The following is a 24,514-nucleotide window of genomic DNA, read 5'->3' as shown; positions in this document are numbered from 1 at the left end:
CAGGCCACATACGATACCATCTTCTTAATATCTACATCTCCTAAGAGTATCTCCTAACAAACTCTGAAAATGGGATGATGAATATGAGATAAGGAAAAAATGGTGGGCATTAAATTGTCATTCCCACCAGGACATTAAAGTGTTTCTCTTTCACCGCCCTGACATGTAATTGAACATTGCTCTGGTTCGTTGTCTGGTCAGCGGCACAACCGCTATTGTATCGTTTTTTAAAAGATTAGCCCGGTGGCTAATATCTCTGGAGTTTTCAGTTCAAAGAAAGCCTTGTCACACTGCCGGTAAAAACATTAAACTGGACAAAGATATTGGAAATGAAACCAATTCCACATTGACTCAGTCGAAACAGCATCCATAACAGTGTCTCATTCAGCAGTGTATCCGCATTGATGTGCATTCTTTATAGGGCTGGTTATCAACACACCTAAACTTCTTACAGGACCACGGATACCTACTGTGTCTACGTTCCAAACGGCACCCTATTCCCTCCACAGTGCACATTTTGACCAGGGCCAGGGCTCTAGTCAAAATTTTAGTATTGGCCCTGCCACCCCGGTTAAAAGAAGTGCAATATAGAGTAAATAGGGTGCCATTTGGGATGCAAACCTCACCTCTCCGGCAGTCTCCACAGAAGACCTACGAAGCGGCAGCCCAGTAATATGTCATTGATGTCAGCCAGTGTGACAGCCCTAGTTTAACAAGCATTGCTGTTTCTGCACAGCCCTGAGAAGAGTGGATAGGAAACACTCGTGTGTTCCAAAAGATTGGTGGCATTTTAAACTGACTGACATATCAGCTACGAAAAGACATTGATCCTCCCGATTACTACTCATACATACCTGTAAATATGTGAAGGACATTTTGAACGCAGATCGATTTCCCGTAATGAGCGCTGCCTATGTGAGAAATACCCTCACAGTGGCAGAAAAAGGTTTTAGTACTTTGGCATCACTTGGGTAAATCATTTTTTTCCCGACTATTTTTTTCCATATATGTACAATAGGATAATACAGCTGCATCACCATATACAGTATCATCCCATTTGCATTTACAACAGGTGTACAAAACATTAGGAGCAACTGCTTTTTCCCATGAGATAGACTGACCAGGTGAAAGCTATTATCCCTTATTGATGTCACTTGTTAAATCCACTTCAATCAGTGTAGGTGAAGGGGACAAGGCAGGTAAAATAAGGATTTTTAAGCCTGGAGACAGTTGAGACATGCAGAGCATTCGGAAAGTATTCAGACCCCTTGACATTTCCACATTTTGTTACATTACAGCCTTATTCTAAAATTCATTAAATTGTTTTTTTTTCCCCCATCAATCTACACACAATATCCTATAATGAGGTTTTTAGAAATGCAAATATATACAACAACAAAAATATAAAATATACAGTGCCTTGCGAAAGTATTCGGCCCCCTTGAACTTTGCGACCTTTTGCCACATTTCAGGCTTCAAACATAAAGATATAAAACTGTATTTTTTTGTGAAGAATCAACAACAAGTGGGACACAATCATGAAGTGGAACAACATTTATTGGATATTTCAAACTTTTTTAACAAATCAAAAACTGAAAAATTGGGCGTGCAAAATTATTCAGCCCCCTTAAGTTAATACTTTGTAGCGCCACCTTTTGCTGCGATTACAGCTGTAAGTCGCTTGGGGTATGTCTCTATCAGTTTTGCACATCGAGAGACTGACATTTTTTCCCATTCCTCCTTGCAAAACAGCTCGAGCTCAGTGAGGTTGGATGGAGAGCATTTGTGAACAGCAGTTTTCAATTCTTTCCACAGATTCTCGATTGGATTCAGGTCTGGACTTTGACTTGGCCATTCTAACACCTGGATATGTTTATTTTTGAACCATTCCATTGTAGATTTTGTTTTATGTTTTGGATCATTGTCTTGTTGGAAGACAAATTTCCGTCCCAGTCTCAGGTCTTTTGCAGACTCCATCAGGTTTTCTTCCAGAATGGTCCTGTATTTGGCTCCATCCATCTTCCCATCAATTTTAACCATCTTCCCTGTCCCTGCTGAAGAAAAGCAGGTCCAAACCATGATGCTGCCACCACCATGTTTGACAGTGGGGATGGTGTGTTCAGCTGTGTTGCTTTTACGCCAAACATAACGTTTTGCATTGTTGCCAAAAAGTTCCATTTTGGTTTCATCTGACCAGAGCACCTTCTTCCACATGTTTGGTGTGTCTCCCAGGTGGCTTGTGGCAAACTTTAAACAACACTTTTTATGGATATCTTTAAGAAATGTCTTTCTTCTTGCCACTCTTCCATAAAGGCCAGATTTGTGCAATATACGACTGATTGTTGTCCTATGGACAGAGTCTCCCACCTCAGCTGTAGATCTCTGCAGTTCATCCAGAGTGATCATGGGCCTCTTGGCTGCATCTCTGATCAGTCTTCTCCTTGTATGAGCTGAAAGTTTAGAGGGACGGCCAGGTCTTGGTAGATTTGCAGTGGTCTGATACTCCTTCCATTTCAATATTATCGCTTGCACAGTGCTCCTTGGGATGTTTAAAGCTTGGGAAATCTTTTTGTATCCAAATCCGGCTTTAAACTTCTTCACAACAGTATCTCGGACCTGCCTGGTGTGTTCCTTGTTCTTCATGATGCTCTCTGCGCTTTTAGCGGACCTCTGAGACTATCACAGTGCAGGTGCATTTATACGGAGACTTGATTACACACAGGTGGATTGTATTTATCATCATTAGTCATTTAGGTCAACATTGGATCATTCAGAGATCCTCACTGAACTTCTGGAGAGAGTTTGCTGCACTGAAAGTAAAGGGGCTGAATAATTTTGCACGCCCAATTTTTCAGTTTTTGATTTGTTAAAAAAGTTTGAAATATCCAATAAATGTCGTTCCACTTCATGATTGTGTCCCACTTGTTGTTGATTCTTCACCAAAAAATACAGTTTTATATCTTTATGTTTGAAGCCTGAAATGTGGCAAAAGGTCGCAAAGTTCAAGGGGGCCGAATACTTTCACAAGGCACTGTATTTACATAAGTATTCAGACACTTTACTCAGTAAATGTATATAACAAAAAATATGAAATAATACATTTACATAACTATTCAGACATTTTTCTCAGTACTTTGTTGAAGCACCTTTGGCAGCGATTACAGCTTCAAGTCTTCTGGGTATGATGCTACAAGCTTGGCACACCTGTATTTGGGGAATTTCTCAAATTCTTCTCTGCAGATCCTCTCAAGCTCGATCAGGTTGGATGGAGAGCGTCGCTGCACAGCTATTTTCAGGCTTTTCCAGAGATGTTCGATCGGGTTCAAGTCCGGGCTCTGGCTGGGTCACTTGAAGACATTCAGAGACTTGGCCTGAAGCCACTCCTGCATTGTGTTGGCTTTGTGCTTAGGGTCGTTATCCTGTTGGAAGGTGAACCTTTGCCCCAGTCTGAGATCCTGAGCACTCTGGAGCAGGTTTTCATCAAGGAACTCATTGTACATTGCTCCATTCATCTTTCCCTCGAATCTGACTAGTCTCCCAGTCCCTGCCGCTGAAAAATATCCCCATACCATGATGCTGCCACCACCATGCTTCACCGTAGGGATGGTATTGGCCAGATGATGAGTGGTGTCTGGTTTCTTACAGACGTGATGCTTGGCATTCAGGCCAACAATGCCAGTCTTGGTTTCATCCGACCAGAGAATCTTGTTTCTCATGGTCTGAGAGTCCTTTAGGTGCCTTTAGGCAAACTCAAAGTGGCTGTCATGTGCCTTTTACTGAGGAGTGGCTTCCTTCTGGCCACTCTACCATAAAGGCCTGATTGGTGGAGTGCTGCAGAGATGGTTGTCCTTCTGGAAGGTTCTCCCATCTCCACAGAGGAACTCTGGAGCTCTGTCAGAGTGGTCACCTCCCTGACCAAGGCCCTTCTCCCCTGATTGCTCAGTTTGGCTGGGCGGCCAGCTCTCGGGGAAGTCTTGGTGGTTCCAAACGTCTTCCATTTAAGAATGATGGAGGCCACTGTGTTCTTGGGGACCTTTCAATGCTGCAGATATGTTTTTGTACCCTTCCCCAGATCTGTGCCTCAACACAATCCTGTCTTGAAGCACTATGGACAATTCCTTTGACCTTGCTGCTTGGTTTTTGATCTGACATGCACTGCCAACTGTGTGCCTTTCCAAATCATGTCCAATCAATTGAATTTACCACAGGTGGACTCCAATCAAAATGTAGAAACATCTCAAGTATGATCAATGGAAACAGGATGCACCTGAGCTCAATTTCGAGTCATTTAGCATAGGGTCTGAATACTTATGTAATTAAGGCATTTATCTTTTACAATTTGGTTAAAATGTATAAAAAGCTGTTTTTCCTTTGTCATTATTGGGTATTGTGTGTAGAATTGATGAGAAAAAATATTAATTCAATCAATTTTGAATTGATTTACCTACGGGCGGCAGGGTAGCCTAGTGGTTAGAGCGTTGGACTAGTAACCGGAAGGTTGTGAGTTCAAACCCCCGAGCTGACAAGGTACAAATCTGTCGTTCTGCCCCTGAACAGGCAGTTAACCCACTGTTCCCAGGCCGTCATTGAAAATAAGAATTTGTTCTTAACTGACTTGCCTGGTTAAATAAAGGTAAAAAATAAAAAAAAAAAAATAAGGCTGTGCCTTTGAACGGGGTATGGTACTAGGTTCCAGGGGTTCCGGTTTGAGTGTGTCAACAACTGCAACGCTGCTGGGTTTTTCACGCTTACCAGTTTCCCGTGTGTATCAGTAATGATCCACCACCCAAAGGACATCCAGCCAACTTGACACAACTGTGGGAAGCATTGGAGTCAACATGGGCCAGCATCCCTATAGAACGCTTTCGACACCTTGTAGAATCCATGCCCTGATGAATTGAGGCTGTTTTGAGAGCAAAGGGGGTGCAATTCAATTGTACACTCAGTGTATGTTCCCATAGCAATCAAGGTCCTCTTTTGTCCATTTTCTCAGCAGCCAGATGCATTTGTTAGAAATCTAACAAATCTAGAAAAGCTGCTACAATGGACTATATTCATTAAAGTAATTGGAAGGCAGACTATTTTGTCAAAGAATAAACAAAACAAGCTAAAGTAGTTGCTAGGCAACACCCAAAGCCATTTCATAGTCCTATATTGGGGCAGCAGGTAGCTTAGTGGTTAGAGCGTTGGGCCAGTAACTGAAAGGTTGCTAGATCGAATAGCTGAGCTGACAAGGTAAAAATCTGTCGTTCTGCCCCTGAACAAGGCAGTCAATCCACTGTTCCTAGGCCGTCATTGTAAATAAGAATTTGTTCTTAACTGACTTGCCTAGTTAAATAAAGGGAAAAGAGTTGTCTGGTAAAGTAAATGTGTTTAAAGTACAAAAAATGAAATGAGAATCTGCCAATTGTGTTAAACTGTCAGCATAAAATCAAGAGTTGAGAGTTTTTTTCCATAACTCGTTCAAGCTTAGAAGCTTCTGTAAATACACACAAAACAATAAGGGAGGTAATCTACAGTTACTGGGATAATGGACACGGGAATGTTCATATATACATAGCTATGATGATATACCAGTAATAAATCATAGTAGGAGAAAATGTGAAAAATATGGTGTCGATCTCATCAGACAAGTTATATGCATGCTTGTTTAAAATGCACAATGCAGCCTGTATGAGCATGCTATCTCTAGGGGCTTTGTCTAGTTTGTGGAATAGGTTAAGTATGCTATATCGCTTACATCATTAACAGTCAGTTACTATTTCTGTGAAACACCCGTGGTTCTTGGCTCAGGGGGTTAGAGTATAGTGCTGGCAACACCAGGGTCATGGGTTTGATTCCTGCATGGGCCATGTCATACTGGGCTAGGCAACCCTGTTCCTGGAGTGCACTACGCACTGCACTGCAACTGATAAAATGGTACCCCTGGGCTACACAGTCATAATTTTGGGGTTGCTTATATTTGTCCTGTTACACAATTGTGTGTCTAATGGAAATGTGTTTTTGCATATCCCAACTCCCCCTGAGACACACACAGGGAGTGGGATCACCATTGCCTTTCATTCACTGAGTCACGTTCTGACCTTAGTTCCTTTTTTATGTCTTTGTGTTAGGTTGGTCAGGGCGTGAGTTGGGGTGCGTAGTCTATGTTCTTTTTTCTATGTTATATTTCTATGTGTTTGGCCTAGTATGGTTCTCAATCAGAGGCTTAGGTAGCCTGTTTTCCCCATTTTTGTTGTGGGTGTTTGTTTTCTGTTTTGTGTCTGCACCATACAGAACTGTTCCAGTTTCATTTCGGTCTCTTGTTGTTTTTGTCATTCAGAGTTCTATTAAATAATCATGAACACTTACCACGCTGCGCTTTGGTCCGATCCTTCTTACGCTTCCTCAGATGACGAGGGATGCCGTTACAGAAACACCCCCCAAACAAGGACCAAGCAGCGTAGTATCGAGCAGCAATGTTCTTTGGACTCATGGACATGGGAGGAGATTTTAGACGGCAAGGGACCCTGGGCACAGGCTGGGGAATATCACCGCCCCAAGGAAGAAGTGGAGGCAGCGAAAGCTGAGCGGCGGCGATATGAGAAGGTAGCACGGCAGCGCTACAGGCAATTTTTGGGGGGGAGGGGGCACACGGGGAGTGTGGGAGAGTCAGGTTGGAGACCTGAGCCCACTCCTCGTGCTTACCGAAAGCAGCGTTGTACTGGTCAGGCACCGTGTTATGCGGTGGTGCGCACGGTGTCGCAAGTACGCGCTCATAGCCCAGAGCACTATATGCCAGCCCCATGCAAGTGCCATGTGAGAGTGGGCATCCAGCTAGGGTGTGTTGTGCCGGCTCAGCGTGTCTGGTCTCCGGTACGCCGTTTCGGCCCAGGGTATCCTGCACCGGCACTGCCGGGGCGCTGGGAGAGTGCAGTGCTTCTTATGCCTGCGCTCCGCCCGGCCCGGCGAATGTGGGCATTGAGCCTAAGGGAGAGGTGCGAGTAGTATGCACCAGATCTCCAGTGCTCACCCACAGCCCGGTTCAACCTGTGCCTGCACTCTGGAGGGTCCGGGCTAAAGTGGTCATCCAGCCTGGATTAGTGGTGCCAAGGCTGCGCACCAGAGCTCCAGAGCTCCCCCACAGCCCGGTCCATCCGGTGCCTCCTCCACGCACCAGGCCTCCTGTAGTTCTCCCCAGCCTGGAGGGTCCTGTGGCAGCCCCACGCACCAGGCTGTCTCTCCGTCTCCTCCCTCCAGGTTCTCTCTCCAGGCTAGAGCCGCCCGTCTGTCCTGAGCTGCCAGAGCCGCCCGTCTGTCCTGAGCTGCCAGAGCCGCCCGTCTGTCCTGAGCTGCCAGAGCCGCCCGTCTGTCCTGAGCTGCCAGAGCCGCCCGTCTGTCCTGAGCTGCCAGAGCCTCCCGTCTGTCCTGAGCTGCGCTTTGGTCCGATCCTTCTTACTCTTCCTCAGATGATGAGGGATGCCGTTACACACTGGCCCAACGCTCTAACCTCAAGGCTGCCACCTTCAACATTGCATGCTGCAGTCACATGAACAAAGTATGTATGTTAATGTAAACCTGGCTTGCTCTCTAGATATTTAATTTCTGTAAATATGGTAAAAGTAACTAATTAGGAAATTGACCGACATTCTCCAAAGTCCTCCTTTTGGAGAATTCTGTCAGAAAGTGTTGATAGGAAGTTAAAACACCCCTTTGTTAAGTCAACTTGGCTCACTCGCAGGATAAGATAATACATTAGCATAACATGTAGAACAACATGAAAGGTTGAAGGAAACACGGTGGGAAATATTGTACAAAAGTATGGATTTATCAGCAATTATTGTTAAGAGAAAAACAATGTGAAAAGAAGTCAGAGTATAATTGCGTCACAGTATAAAATTTTCTTGAAAGTGAATAAGAACGGTTTAAAATGGAACATCTTATTAGTAAGCCACAAACCTTCTTTGAAATAAGTATACATGCTTTCCATCAGGTATCAAGGTAAGACCCAGATGCAGACCACGTCGAGTAAACAACAGTTTAATATCCCAACAGGGGCAGGCAATAGACAGGTCGAGGTGGAGCAACAGTACCGGGCAGCAGGCAGGCTCAGAGTCAGGGTAAGGCAGAGGTCGGTAACCCAGAGGGGGGCAAAGGTACAGGTTGCCAGGCAGGCTCAGGGGCAGGCACAGTGGTCAGGCAGGCAAGCTCGGAGTCAGGAGGGTCAAGGGTCAAAACCAGGAGGGATAGAAACTGGAAACAGCAGGAACTGAGACAAAAAAACGCTGGTAGGTTTGAACAAACAAGACGAACTGGCAACAGACACACAGAGAACACAAGTCTAAATACACAGGGGATAACGGGGAAGATGGGCGACATGTGGAGGGGGGTGGAGACAATCACAAAGACAGGTGAAACAGATCAGATCAGCTTTCACAGGTTCCAACTAAGTACAATGTGTACATTATTTGGTTATGCTTTGCATGCTCTACAATCAGAATCAGAATAAATGTTAAAAACCATAAACACTTGTCTCATAACAATCTAAACACAGCTCACAGAAATCCTGCCCTGGTTTTCAGTAAAATATTTTTCCAGTGTTGCAGTCATCATGAATTTGATCAAATCTCCTCTAAAGAATAACAAAAAGGACATGTCCTATTTCCCCAACACCAGTCAATTATTATCTGGGTCAATTATTTTTTATTTGATTGACACCAATTATATTTGACAAATGGATTATACGAGACCCCTCCCCTGTAGGGTCATTTGAGTGGCGAGACCGCGAGGCTTCACCCCATACAGTTCCCACATTACACAGAGACTGATTAAATAGATAAACAGGAAGCGAGATGAAGAGAGAAAATATTAATCATGTTCATTTCAAATATTGGCCACCACCTGTTGGCCTAATGTTTGTCAGTGGTTTGGAATAAATTACAAGAACACAACTTGCTGTGAGGTGACAGTGGATGCATGCAGAACGGGCCCACCGCCTCATCATGTCATGGTGACACTGATGGACATGTGTGACAAAGTTGTCCCCTCCCTGAATGTCCATAAGTCACTGTCCACAATTAATAACAGTCATAACAGCCATCCCACCTGGCATTCAGCAAATGTTATATGAAGACACCGTGTGTGTTCCAAATGGCAACCTATTCCCGATACAGTGCACTACTTTTGAGCAGGCCTCATAGGACTCTGGTCAATAGGGGTGCACTATATAGGGAATAGGAGGCCCTGATCAAAAGTAGTCCACTATAGGGAATAGGGTGCCCTATATGCCTAGCTCAAATAGTGCACTGTATAGGAAATAAGGTGCCATTTGGGACAAAATACTGCATTAAGTTACACAACGACGCAGATTCATAACGACAAAACCCACAAACAGTGGAAACAAACAAGCAAATAAAAAAAAGAAGATTAGAGGAATGGGGAATGCACAGCGACATTGTTTGTACAGATGATGCAATAAGAACATCCCCAGGTAATTCATATGAGGGGGAATTTACAATATCTCGTCTCGTCCTTTGAGAACAAAGAGCCAATCAGAGATGACACACGTAGAGACACACTGTTGTCATGTTAGGAAAAGGAAGACAGCCAAAGACAGGTAATGATGGCATGACGCTAATATATGCTCCATGTCAAGACTTTTCAAACAACAGCAACAACAACAAAAAAGGGAGGATCGACATCAGCAGGCACGGTGGAGGAAAAACAGCCTAACAACACACACAATGGGCTATACCCTACACACTACAACATTCCTTTGCGTTATTGTATAGTATAATGTCCTGGAGGCATGTGTGGACTTTTCAAACTACTCAAATGCTGCACCAGCAATGAAAATAGAAAGGGGTTTATTGCAGGCAGGCCTCTGCTGCAGCAAGAGAGAAGGGAGGGATAGAAATCAATAGAAGCAGAGGGGGTCAGTGTGCACTGCTTCAGAGAATGCGTGAGCTGTAATATGGCCTCCTGCCCTGCCTTTGATCAGTCCCTTCCTGACAAACATCATCGCCCAGCACACAGAGGCAGAACAGGCAGGCTGAGGCAGAGTTGTGCTGTCAGCCACCTACAGCGAGCAGCTATACACCAGCCTGCCTGCCTGCTTCCAGCTTCTTTATTGTGTGACACTGCACAATAGCAGTACTGCTCCCACCCTCCCTCCCTCCATGTATGACCGACACATCCCATGATCCCACGTTGAATCATGTGAAGAAGCCCAAGGGTGGCTGAGTTAAGCGGTGTGAGGCTCTGTCTTTTAAATCCCACATAGCCGTGTTACGATGATCAGCGTAGTGTTGGTAGAATGAAACCCTTCCAGAGACTGAGATGGTTAAATCTGTTACACTGGAATCACATGATGACAATAGTGATGGCGTAGTAATGTATCTTGTATGAATCTATTTAGTCACAACAGTAGGTCACAGACAGTCAGGACACTCAAGTGACTGGAATAAGTAATGACATTGTAATTTGATTTGCTGGCTGCAGATCTAGGGCGGTGCTCTAGGCCCAGGGCATCTTGGTTTACATGTAATTGAGTGCAGGGAGGAATATCAAACATTTGGAATCAGGGGGCAAAGAAAGGAATTTTAACTCCAGACACGTATGTTGCTAATAAGCAATTCTGATGATATAACACGACAGCCATTGATTAAATGTGAAAGTCTGACAAGGAACCATTGGGATTAAAACAGTCCGAAACATTTACCAGCTACTACTAGCATTCTTCACGTCTGGTACTTGGGTGGGCGTGGTGTGTGCAGTATTTTGTCCCAGCCCAACACAAAGCCCACCTGAGTCAGCTATTGAAGGTCTTGATAATAGGGGGATTAGTTCAGGGGTTACGTCACTAGCCCGGCACACACTACAGCCTTCCAAGACAAGGAGAGAAGGACACTTATTCTGTGCAGTGACATGACTAATGTACTGAAGAGGGCAGGAGAGTGAAAAAAAGAGGAGAGGAGAAATAAAGAGGAGAGGGTAAAGAAGAAGAGATCAGGTATAGCGAGACGGGGATGGAGCGATAAAGGGCTGAGTAAGTGACGAGAAAGACACCATCTTTTAGCTTCATTTAACCCATAATTCACTGTGCATTATTATCAGCCTTTACATATTAATTGAGAGCAAGCGGAGCTGCTGATTTACTCTCACTGGTCTCCCACCAAAAGGCACCCGCGTGCAAACCACTTACATCACTTCCACTTTGACATTCTGATTGTTGGGAATGATGGGTTTTCTACTGCGTCTGAGTAAATATTGGAATCCCTTCCCCACGCACTCCCTGGGGGTCTTCCCTTTGTCTTGCTCCCAGGAGGGGACTACACACACGAGGGGCGCCCGGGGAACGCTCCTGCTTGGCAGCATTTGAGAATTCCTTTCTTGTAGCTTGCGCAGGAGCAAAATAGGTACAGCTTGACATGGCAATTCCCTGCCAACGATTTCCCTGCTTCAGGATAGAAAAGGTTCTCACATCACTGTTGGGGACAGAGTTGGACAATCTTATATAGGTTCTGACAGTGATACTTTCCCTGGGTGATATTTTCCCTCTACACAGGGTTGATGTGAATATCACAGTCATACAGTAGCACACGTACTGTACGGTAGGATATCAGAGCGTATGCAACTACTATGGCAAACAAAAACACAGCAGATATGTCAGATAGCCCTGGCAGTGTATTGTTATATGAACAGAGAGCTGTGCTGTGATACAGTATAGGATCGTGTGTGGACATACAGTACAACACTGGCAAGCGGCATTTGACTGCAGACTCATACTTAGGGGACATGGTTATTTTGCAGGATATCTTTGACAACGTTCTCCGTGTGTATTACATTTGTCAGTTGCTTTGACAAACTGAAAAGAAGCGTGCTGATCTGCCAATGGAGGACAGAGCTAAGTCAAGAGTAATGAAATGTCTGATATTCTGTCAAGATGGCTGTTGAGCCCTGAAGAGCCCACTGATAGGGGGCCCTGTGGTCCTTGTAGGATGACTTTAATGTTTGGGAAATGATCCATTTAAAGTACGGTTTGATAGGCAGAAAACAGCGAGAGCGAGAGAGACCGAGAGAGAGAAAAAAGAGATACAACAACCACACACACACACACAATCTCTGCTCAGTAAGTCAGAATTGAGTCAATATGAAAATCAGTGGGCTGTTAGGGAAAAGGCGGCTGTTCCCTCTGAATATTCTTTCATTCTGTCCAAATGGCAAAAAATTGCAGCTGCGGCACTTTCTGGGTTATATCAGGGTTTCTTCCCTCTTTAAAAAAACAATGGAATCAGCACATTCAAAAGATACTCATCCAATTCTAGCCAGGGATGATATAGCCTTCACATATCTTTAATAACAGCTATGATAACACAGTGAATAAACATGAATAAATAATATTCTTTCATTTCAAAGAACCATGTGGGGGCACACAATCGAACAGATTCTGATTATGAGTTCATCTGCCATTAATTCAAATGGGGAAAGAAGACGGACAGCCGCTTTGGAAATGTTACTTAAACCTGATTATTATGTGACCACATTTTTCTATCTAATGGAAATATAGTCTAGAGAAACAGAAGGGGACACTGCCCTGAGATTCTCTATGTTGTACAGTTATACGTGATAGCCGGACAGATTTTAGATAGACTTCTGAAATCCATCTGTACTGTAAACCAACTACTAATCACTGAAGTTGGTTGCTACTTTCAGCACAATATACTGTATTTAGTACCGGGTCGCACCAGCCCTTTGCTTCCAGAACAACCTGAATTCGTTGGGGGATGGATTCTACAAGGTGTGGCGTTCAAACGTTGGTCAACTGGTATTAAAGGACCTAACGTGTGCCAAGAAAACATTCCCCACACCATTACACCAGTCTGTCCTGTTGAAACCAGGCAGTATGGGGCCATGGACTCGTGCAGCTTACACCGACAATCATACTACGCTCAAAGTTGCTTAGGTCACTTGTTTCGCCCATTCTAATGTTCAATAGCAATAACAATAAATGAATGCCTAGATGCCTGTTTTATATAGCAAGCCACGACTCACTGTCTGTAGGAGAGAGCTATTCTTGTGAATGGGGTGGTGTACCTAATAAACTACACACTGAGTGTACATCAGCCAAATTGGAACAATTGTGTAGCTTTCTAGCATAAGTAGCCTTGCGCAAGCCGGAAAGGCTCATCAAAGCAGTATCCAGTGTCCTGTTTCTGTAGTTTGAGGCAGCTTGATGTACAAGGGCGGCAGGGTAGCCTAGTGGTTAGAGCGTTGGACTAGTAACCGGAAGGTTGTGAGTTCAAACCCCCGAGCTGACAAGGTACAAATCTGTCGTTCTGCCCCTGAACAGGCAGTTAACCCACTGTTCCCAGGCCGTCATTGAAAATAAGAATTTGTTCTTAACTGACTTGCCTGGTTAAATAAAGGTAAAATAAAAAAAAAAAAAAAAAAAAAAGTACACCCCCTGGAAAAGATGCCAGTCTAGCCTTACCTCCAATATATCTACTCAAGCTGGCGTAGCAGTCAGGCGTCTTGGTCTTCATCTTGTCGTATATATATATAAAAAATATTTTTTTAAATATATCCGAAATCATTGCGAAGAAAAAAAAAAATATATATATATATATATATATATATATATATATATATATATATATATACAGTGCCTTGCGAAAGTATTCGGCCCCCTTGAACTTTGCGACCTTTTGCCACATTCCAGGCTTCAAACATAAAGATATAAAACTGTATTTTTTTGTGAAGAATCAACAACAAGTGGGACACAATCATGAAGTGGAACGACATTTATTGGATATTTCAAACTTTTTTAACAATTCAAAAACTGAAAAATTGGGCGTGCAAAATTATTCAGCCCCTTTACTTTCAGTGCAGCAAACTCTCTCCAGAAGTTCAGTGAGGATCTCTGAATGATCCAATGTTGACCTAAATGACTAATGATGATAAATACAATCCACCTGTGTGTAATCAAGTCTCCGTATAAATGCACCTGCACTGTGATAGTCTCAGAGGTCCGTTAAAAGCGCAGAGAGCATCATGAAGAACAAGGAACACACCAGGCAGGTCCGAGATACTGTTGTGAAGAAGTTTAAAGCCGGATTTGGATACAAAAAGATTTCCCAAGCTTTAAACATCCCAAGGAGCACTGTGCAAGCGATAATATTGAAATGGAAGGAGTATCAGACCACTGCAAATCTACCAAGACCTGGCCGTCCCTCTAAACTTTCAGCTCATACAAGGAGAAGACTGATCAGAGATGCAGCCAAGAGGCCCATGATCACTCTGGATGAACTGCAGAGATCTACAGCTGAGGTGGGAGACTCTGTCCATAGGACAACAATCAGTCGTATATTGCACAAATCTGGCCTTTATGGAAGAGTGGCAAGAAGAAAGACATTTCTTAAAGATATCCATAAAAAGTGTCGTTTAAAGTTTGCCACAAGCCACCTGGGAGACACACCAAACATGTGGAAGAAGGTGCTCTGGTCAGATGAAAACAAAATTAAACTTTTTGGCAACAATGCAAAACGTTATGTTTGGCGTAAAAGCAACACAGCTCATCACCATGAACACACCACCCCCACTGTCAAACATGGTGGTGGCAGCATCATGGTTTGGGCCTGCTTTTCTTCAGCAGGGACAGGGAAGATGGTTAAAATTGATGGGAAGATGGATGGAGCCAAATACAGGACCATTCTGGAAGAAAACCTGATGGAGTCTGCAAAAGACCTGAGACTGGGACGGAGATTTGTCTTCCAACAAGACAATGATCCAAAACATAAAGCAACATCTACAATGGAATGGTTCAAAAATAAACATATCCAGGTGTTAGAATGGCCAAGTCAAAGTCCAGACCTGAATCCAATTGAGAATCTGTGGAAAGAACTGAAAACTGCTGTTCACAAATGCTCTCCATCCAACCTCACTGAGCTCGAGCTGTTTTGCAAGGAGGAATGGGAAAAAATGTCAGTCTCTCGATGTGCAAAACTGATAGAGACATACCCCAAGCGACTTACAGCTGTAATCGCAGCAAAAGGTGGCGCTACAAAGTAATAACTTAAGGGTGCTGAATAATTTTGCACGCCCAATTTTTCCGTTTTTGATTTGTTAAAAAAGTTTGAAATATCCAATAAATGTTGTTCCACTTCATGATTGTGTCCCACTTGTTGTTGATTCTTCACAAAAAAATACAGTTTTATATCTTTATGTTTGAAGCCTGAAATGTGGCAAAAGGTCGCAAAGTTCAAGGGGGCCGAATACTTTCGCAAGGCACTGTATATATATATATATATTTTTTTTTTTACCTCAACTTCAACATACTCTCATGCAACCCGCCTCACCCAATGTGGTATGGATCTGGTATTTTCTTTACTTTAGAACCGGAACCCCCAACAGAAGCTAGCCAGCTAACTAGCTACTAGCAAGTAGTCAGCTAACTCCTGCCAGTCTTCACAGCGCAATTCAACCCAGAGCATATCGGACTTCTTTTTCTCCACATCTCCGGATTCCTACCGCAAGCTCTGAACCTTTTCACCTGGTTCATCGCAGCTAGCTAGCTGCTATCCGAGAGGCTACTCCTGGCTAAGTCTCTGTCCCAAAGCAAGTACCAATTAGCCTGGAGCTAGTCTATGCTAGGCCCATCTCCCGGCTAGCTGAAGAGGTCCATCAGCCACTCCTTGGGCTACAATACTTATTTTTCCAATTGGCCTGGACCCCTTTTACTGCCGAAACAGAGCCCCGCCGATCCATCACAACTGGACTGCCGACGTAATCCGCTCGAGGGGGTTTTCAACAGGCTCCTCCGTCGCGACGTCCCCTGAATGCCCATCTGCTAGACTACTAGGCGCGGCTCGCTAGCTGTCTAGAGCATATCGGACTGTTAGCTGAAGAGGTCCATCAGCCAATTTTCTTGCGCTACAATACCTATTTTGCAGAGCCCTGCCCATCCATCACGACTGGTCTGCTGACGTAACCGCACGAGGGGGCTACAACAGACTTCCGTCGCAACGTCCCCCTAAGGCCCTTCTGCTAGCCCCGGCCCACTAGCTGTCTGAATCACCGTGTCTCCAGCCCGCCTAGCTACTCACTAGACCCCATGATCACTCGGCTACGCATGCCTCTCCCTAATGTCAATATGCCTTGTCCATTGCTGTTTTGGTTAGTGCTTATTGTCTTATTTTACTGTAGAAACTCCAGCCCTGCTCAATATGCCTTAGCTAACCCTTTTGTTCCACCTCCCACACATGCGGTGACCTCACCTGGTTTACATGGTGTCACTAGAGACAATAGCTCTCTCATTGTCACTCAATGCCTAGGTTTACCTCCACTGTATTCACATCCTACCATACCTTTGTCTGTACATTATGCCTTGAATCTATTCTACCGCATCCAGAAACCTGCACCTTTTACTCTCTGTTCCGAACGTACAAGACGACCAGTTCTTATAGCCTTTAGCCGTTCCCTTATCCTAGCCCTGCAGTGCCTAGCTCCACTCCCATTCACCAGGCACTCTCATGCATATCATGCATGTTAACATTAGAAGCCTCCTCCCTAAGTTTGTTTTATTCACTGCTTTAGCACACTCTGCCAACACGGATGTCCTAGCCATGTCTGAATCCTGGGTTAGGAAGGCCACCAAAAACCTTGAAATTTCCATCACTAACCACAACATTTTCCGACAAGATAGAACTGCCAAAGGGGGAGGAGTTGCAATCCACTGCAGAGATAGCCTGCAGAGTTCTGTCTTGCTATCCAGGTCTGTGCCCAAACAATTTGTGAATTGATTGCCCCCCATCTATCTTCAGAGCTCGTGCTGTTAGGTGACCTAAACTGGGACATGCTTAACACCCCGGTCATCCTACAATCTAAACTAGATGCCCTCAATCTCACACAAATTATCAATGAACCTACCAGGGACAACACCAAATCAGTAAACACAGGCACCCTCATAGATATCGTCCTAACCAACCTGCCCTCTGCTGTCTTCAACCAGGATCTCAGCGATCACTGCCTCATTGCCTGCGTCCGTAATGGGTCTGCGGTCAAATGACCACCCCTCATCACTGTCAAACACTCCCTAAAACACTTCAGCCAGCAGGCCTTTCTAATCGACCTGGCCCGGGTTTCCTGGATGGATACTAAAAAAGTCTTAAATAAGCATGCCCCGTTCAAAAATAATGTTGAACCAGGAACAGATATAGCCCTTGGTTCACTCCAGACCTGACTGCCCTTGACCAGCACAAAAACATCCTGTTGCGTACTGCATTAGCATCGAATAGCCCCCACGATATGCAACTTTTCAGGGAAGTTAGGAACCAATATACACAGGCAGTTAGGAAAGCAAAGGCTAGCTTTTTCAAACAGAAATGTACATCCTGTAGCACAAACTCAAAAAAGTTCTGGGACACTAAAGTCCATGAAGAATAAGAGCACCTCCTCACAGCTGCCTACTGCACTGAGGCTAGGAAACACTGTCACCACCAATAAATCCATGATAATTGAGAATTTCAATAAGCATTTTTGTACGGCTGGCCATGCTTTTCACCTGGCTATCCCTACCCCGGTCAACAGCCCTGCACCCCCCACAGCAACTTGCCCAAGCCTCCCCATTTCTCCTTCACCCAAATCCAGATAGCTGATGTTCTGAAAGAGCTGCAAAATCTGGACGCCTACAAATCAGCCGGGCTAGACAATCTGGACCCTCTCTTTCTAAAATTATCCTCCGCAATTGTTGCAACCCCTATTACTAGCCTGTTCAACCCCTCTTTCGTATCGTCTGAGATCCCCTAACATTGGAAAGCTACCGCGGTCATCCCCCTCTTTAAAGGGGGAGACACTCTAGACCCAAACTGTTACAGACCTACAGTGGGGCAAAAAAGTATTTAGTCAGCCACCAATTGTGCAAGTTCTCCCACTTAAAAAGATGAGAGAGGCCTGTAATTTTCATCATAGGTACACTTCAACTATGACAGACAAAATGAGAAAAGAAATCCAGAAAATCACATTGAAGGATTTTTAATGAATTTATTTGCAAATTATGGTGGAAAATAAGTATACTGGTCTACTTGGTTGAATAAAGGTGAACAAAATAAAACAATTAAATAAAAATGCTGAGTGCCAAACAGACACACATCGGGTCCCATTTTTGCAGTTTTTGGTTTGACTCTGCCAGGGCTCAAACTCCCAACCTTGTAATCTCCGGCCAGACACTCTAACCACAAGGCCACTGACATGGCCAGTTATCTAGCATACCAACATAGTATTTCCCATACACTTTCTGTCAAAACCAAAACACCTAAATGCATGGAGCAGTAAACAAGATTGGATATTGCCAACTATGAAGGTATTCATATGTGAGCAAGTACAATGAGCAATAGAGGTTACACAAACCATCAACAAGATGGTATTTTCAACGCTCTTAGTTTGATTGATTTCCACAGCAGACAACTTGGCTGACTGCTTGTCAACATTTCAACAAACTGCATCACCCATGGAGTGAGCGCCAGTTTTGACTCCTTAAGCAGAGACGGGCACTCCATAATACTACTGGGAGACGGGTGTATTACAGCAAAGCCAATAACACTTCATGTAAGTATGCAGGTATAATGCATTATGATGCAGCTATTATACATTGTAAGACTTGTCCTGAGCTTGCATGAGCCTTATAAGACATTAGAAATGCTTTTAAATGTTTATGATTTAGGAAGCCTTATACTGTACATGCAGGCTTTAAGTGTTATATCAAATCCTTTAAAAAGTAATGACTAAGACTAGCCTTTCCTTACGGAAATGCTAGTTATTAACTAAACATTTCATGGGCAGTCAACCAATTTGCCAAGCACATACAGGAAGTCAATACAAAGATGTATCATGGCAGAAATGCCAGACTGCTTGACTACACAATGCTGAATCTAGCAATTTAAGTGTCAAACAGAAATGAGCTTGAATTATGCAATTAACTAATCATTTGAAAAAGGTTCATCTAAATCGATGTCAGCCTTTCATAGAAACAGATAGTGAGAAGAAAAGACAAAAAAATGTAAAATGTTGGATCCACAGCAGATAAAAGAGAGGACTGACATGAGTTCAACTAGGCAAACTCATTCACAGGAAATGGTTTCCTTCAGTGCTTCAATGAACGTTCCTTAGCTTATTTTCTAAATTACTACAATGGCAGTGAATGGATCTACATTAGGCTACTACTACGTTTTAAGACATTTATAGCATACTGTAAGTGAACATTCTGCAATTTAAGTCTTAATCTGTGAGTGAATGTTTGTAAACATTCACAGTTTACCTTGTTGACTGCACATCAGCTTTATTTGTGGATTTCATTCATTATTATTAATTCCTTATCATTCAATTGCAGCTGTCATGACGTGGCCCTCTGTGGGTATAGCGAGTGTCTTCCTCCTCTCCTACACCCAGGTTCTGTTATCTCAGGTCATAAATTCCTGGAGGAGACTCTCTCCTCCTGGCCATGCAGAAAGAGACACATAGAGAGAACAAAGGAACTTCTTCTACATCACAGAACTTGAGAACTGAACAATATCCATGTTTTGGAGAATGTGTAAACGGTAGGTGGAGAAGCCAGCTACTACCCGGTCCATTTCGTTTCATGTTTGTGACCTCATGAAAGACAATACAGCCACATTACCATAACTCTGTTTATACAGGTGCCTCCGTTATGAGGTTTGCGTCTAATTATTGAATAAAATGAATGAGTAAATATAAAACTATTTCTGAAATGATGTAAGGTGATGTTGAAACATTAATGTGAGAGAATTGTATTCCCTTTAATGTTTAACTAAGTCATTGGCCCGCCCCCATGAGCACCGACATGAGGCTGGCTCATGGGACAGCCTTTTTCTACTGTTACGAATAAAAACCCCACCTGAAGAAATCCTCTTCAGACCACGCGTACCTCAGTCAGCTGAGGGGGCAAAGGTTGAGTAGAGACCACAAAAACCTCAGTATAAGTTAAAGGTTGTAATGGTTGTTTAATTCCTAACCATACCACATGGAGCATTGGCTACACGGGTGAAATGGTTCAACTCTGAGACTATCGATCCCAAAAAATAAGAACAAATCTTCGATACTAATTACTAGCCTGCAGCTAGAAATGATGTCAACCTGACATGCGAAAACCGACAACCGCCGAAACATATATTCTATAAGAACATTTCTAAATGGTACTCGAAAGACTCCAGGGAAGCAGAGAGACGCTTGGTTGAACTTTCCCACAGAAAGACGAACGATTCCAACAGAGATCACGATGACACACTGAGCGTGAAAATATATTGATTGCAATTATTGAGTGAGCGTTCATGTGCAAAGGATTAGCATTTCAATTAATATAATTATCAACTGTGTAGTGACTCTCTTGTAATTCCCGCCCTTCTCAATCCACACCCACTTCCCTTTGTCCCCCAAGCCGTCATATCGGCTTAGCCGACTAGGGAACCTCCCCTATCATTTCCTTGTAACCATATCTACTGTTTGTGTGTTTATGCATTTCTGTGATTATTTAATTAGTTAGTAAATAAATGATTAAGACAATTGATGTATGGATGATTCATAGTAAAGGCTGGGTTCGTGCAGATAACCAACAATTTACGACTTTTGGAATGAGACTAATGTGAGGTAAAGAATAATTAATTAATTAATTAGAAGACTAATTGATCAGATATTAAAATATCTGAAGAGTCATATTAGGAAAATTATAACTTTGTAATCGGAAGATTTTCCTTGGTGCCCCGACTTCCTAGTTAATAACATTTACATGATTAGTTTAATCACGTAATAATAATAATTACAGAGAATTGATTTGATAAAATAACAGTCTTCACTTTAATGATGCCAAAGACATGACACAGCTCTTCACTTCGAGATGTCTGGGAGTATGAGAGACCATCTAAAATCATCTAAACATATTTAATGAATATCAAACGAATAATTTAATAATAATAATTTTCCAATATTTAGTTCTACTCAGTGCATCAATCCCTGGAGGTCACTAATATCCAGGGTCTCCGATACTGAACGCACTTTAGCCTTGGCTATTCTTTTTAAAAGCATTTGGCAGCATAAAGTGTAAGCATTGTCATATTCAAAACATTTCGGATTTATATTCGCCATTAAATCCCTTGATCTGTATCTGCTAAAGGAATGTGGCTGTATATCCAGGGATAAATGAGCAGACTTGGCTAGCCACACACGCATTGTAGTGTGAAGGTCACCATAGGAAAGATGGGAAGAGTCCAGCGAATGAGAACAAAGTCATGTTGCCCAGAGAGTAAAAACCAGGTTGGCACCAGCACACACCAAACAGAACAGTGATCTGGATAACTTATTTGTATTGCTTTTAATCTTTTTAAATGAATATCTTATTAACACTTTGTTCTAGCTAGCTATTTGTGTAGGTAGCTATCAAGTAAACCCAATGAGTTGGCTGCCCTCCAAGGGAGCTACACTTCAGTAATAGCCTTTGCTGTTGGTGTGTGGTATACAGTACCATTCACAAATTAATCAGGAAATGAAATCACCTGGTTATATCATTATACTGTTGGCTCCTTTTTGCACTTATTGAATTAATAACGGGTTAATTCAGATCCATCACAACAACTCTAGCATTTTCGGATGGAACCTTAGTTGCCATAGAAGCACATGCACGTCTTGTTGCTATAGTTATGTCCGCAATGGTCAAACATATTTCCACAATACCTCCCTTTTCTCAAAAAGCAATCATCTATCATTTAAAGGTTTGTGCAAGGGCATGTGTGTGTTCGCGAGTGTGTGACTGTGTGTGTGTGTGTGCACGTGAGTGTGTGCGTGTTGGGGTTCTACACCTCTCTACCAACATCTAATTTCTCCTCAGTAGAAAAAAAGCTAAGACTATATGTGTAAAGGTATCCATCTAGCATTATGATTCGAATCACCTCTGTTCTGGCCATAGAAAAAAAGCTATCCATCAATGTCTTTCATGGTCTCTCAGTATTCAATCCTTTTTCTGGGATTGCTCCGTAAGATTTATTTTTATACTGTATACAGCATGGGTGCTGCGTTCAATTATGAATACCTGAACAGCCAAACATTTCCTGCTTCGATGCAATAAAGAAAATGATTCATGAAGGCCTGGGGTCTAAGCCCTGCAGACAGATTAATTGAAGCCTTGCAATGAAAGGTGTTATCTACATTCTCCGTGTATTTATTTAAGGTCCGTGTTCCTTTGACTTTATTTGTAATTCTACATTTTATGGCACTGCAACAAAAAAAACATTACTTGAGGATTGTGGGTGGGAAATGAGTAAATTCCTTTTGTATTGTGGTGGCAGAATTTGGGGTGAGCTGTTGTAACATCTCAAGGGATATGTTCTGTGTTGGACTGTGATGTAATGCCTTTCATAGACTCCTGATATGTCTGCACCCTAACACAAGGCCATTGCAGAATGGTTGCTTGTATAAAATAACTGTTGGGAAACAATATTATTGTATTATCCCCCCCCCATCCCCACTATATAAGAGACGTGTAAGAATATGTCGAAGATAAATACACAACGCAGAGACAGAGGACGAGAGGTCAAGAGGACTAGAACTAACGGTCAATGGGAAATAGCGTTTTTTTCTGTAATAGGGAAATATTGAGCAATGGTTCAGAGACATGGGAGGAATATGTATTCTGAAATAGGACACTTGTTATTTGGCCATTTGATAGTTTTATTGCAAGGAATTCTAATTGGTCAACCACAGGCAAGGGCTGGGTTATAAAACTACATGCTGTCCCTTTGTTCTGTGGAGAGAATCACAGGAGAGAACCACAGGAGAGAATCACTGAGGACAGGGGAGAATGACCATCTATCTCCCCGTATGATTTGTCCTCTTTGAATAAACCTATTTTCCTCCCGCCCTGATTTGCTTTGGAGTTAGTGTTATTGAAGAATAACATAAATTGCTAACATTTGGTGCCATAACCAGGATGAATTGGTCTCAACAACAACAAGAAAAACGTATCAACTGTGTGTTGATCCAGAAGAAAGAGAGAAGGCTGAGCGCAACTCAGATGGGAGTCAACTCTTAATCTCCTGATTGATGGCATAATTGCTGGGTGAGTCTAGACCAATATCATTTTAAAAGAACCAAATCAGGTTAAAATAAGTGCATGCAATGAGTGATATGTATCTGGGATGTAGAGGTTATACATCTGGGATGTGTAACCTCTATGAAAAGGTTTGAGGCCATTGTCTTTGTTCTCTACTAAAGGGGTTCAAGTCCTCTATTAAAAGGTTAGAGTAATTTATTTTTGTGAAACCTTCTTTTTGCATAGAAGCAAGTTGTTAGTTGAGTAGCAATTTTTACACGTGTGGTTAATGTAAGTCTTCAACAAGCTTTTTGAAGTGAACATGTTTTATGGGTAGCCAGGTCCTACAGAGACAATTTGTGTTCTAGAAGAGGTTTGAGTCCTTATACATACATATACATATACACACACACATATATGTATATATATTGGGGTTAAATAAATATATAATCATAGAGATATACTTTATACAACTTTATTGTTAATATAATGCCATTGTTAAGTGAGAAAACCACTCTGGAAAAGGGCAGGACAGCTCCTCTGGATGTGAGCATGAAAAATATTTTAAATTCACTGTCTAGTGATATGATGAACCATTTCAAAGTAGAGAAGTGTAGGCAAGAGATAAAGAAATATTACATCCTTGTTGACAAAGATGGAATATGAAATCTGTCTGATACACAAAAAGCTTAAAAATACAGAGAATGTCTAATTCCTTGACAAAAAAATCCCCGAACTGACAAGCTAAAAATCTGTGGTTCTGCCCCTGGACAAGGTACTGTTCCTAGGCCGTCATTGTAAGTAAGAATTTGTTCTTAATTGACTTTCCTAGTTAAATAAAGGTTCAATAAAAAAGACACGATGGTCTTTAACTGTATTAGCCAAAGTAAAAAAACTAGATTAGAAATTCCTTCTGGAGAATGGATGACAGGACATTGTAGAGAGAAAGAAAGTTTGAAAGCTCTTGGTGAACAAATCAAAACCTTGAAAGAAGAGATTCAACAATTACAGGCAAGGGTCGTAAAAACAGACTTGGCTACAACACGTGGAGGACTATTTGTTCATTACCCTCAGGCTGAGTTGCGCAAGGATGATTGGGTTTCAAGCATCTGATCAGATCTGCCTGGCTTTGAGTCAACAGATACTGACAGAGGTGATGAACGATGAGTTAGGCCATCCAGAACACAGGCTGTAAAAGGTAGTAAAGACAAACCTCCGGTGACAGTAATCACACATAAATCAGCATCTCCAAAACAGTTAGATAAATGGTAGACAACTTTTAAACATCCCCAAGAAGTGGGTATGAAAACGTGGGACCATTTGAAGCGTTATAAGGATGTAGATTGTAGAGTTTCTTATGATGGGTTACAGTTGTTAGCCTTTGTTTTGAACAACTGTGAACCTGGTGTACTTGAAGGAAAGGTTTATAGATCTGTGGGTGTT

At 42.7% G+C, this 24,514-nt stretch overlaps 1 protein-coding gene and 1 pseudogene across 1 annotated transcript in view; one reads left to right on the top strand and one right to left on the bottom strand.

The window, feature by feature from the left end:
* LOC110503540 (glutamate receptor ionotropic, kainate 4-like) overlaps positions 1-24,514 on the bottom strand; it is a 433,335-nt gene that overhangs the window by 265,303 nt on the left and 143,518 nt on the right. The gene's annotated exons all lie outside the window — the stretch shown is intronic.
* The window catches only part of LOC149972332 (uncharacterized), a 180,095-nt pseudogene continuing 161,920 nt past the window's right edge, over positions 6,340-24,514 (top strand).

The sequence above is a fragment of the Oncorhynchus mykiss genome, chromosome 24, assembly GCF_057628025.1.
Source record: "Oncorhynchus mykiss isolate SJ-2025 chromosome 24, ASM5762802v1, whole genome shotgun sequence".
Classification (NCBI taxonomy): domain Eukaryota; kingdom Metazoa; phylum Chordata; class Actinopteri; order Salmoniformes; family Salmonidae; genus Oncorhynchus; species Oncorhynchus mykiss.
This window is presented reverse-complemented; position numbering and strand designations above follow the sequence as displayed.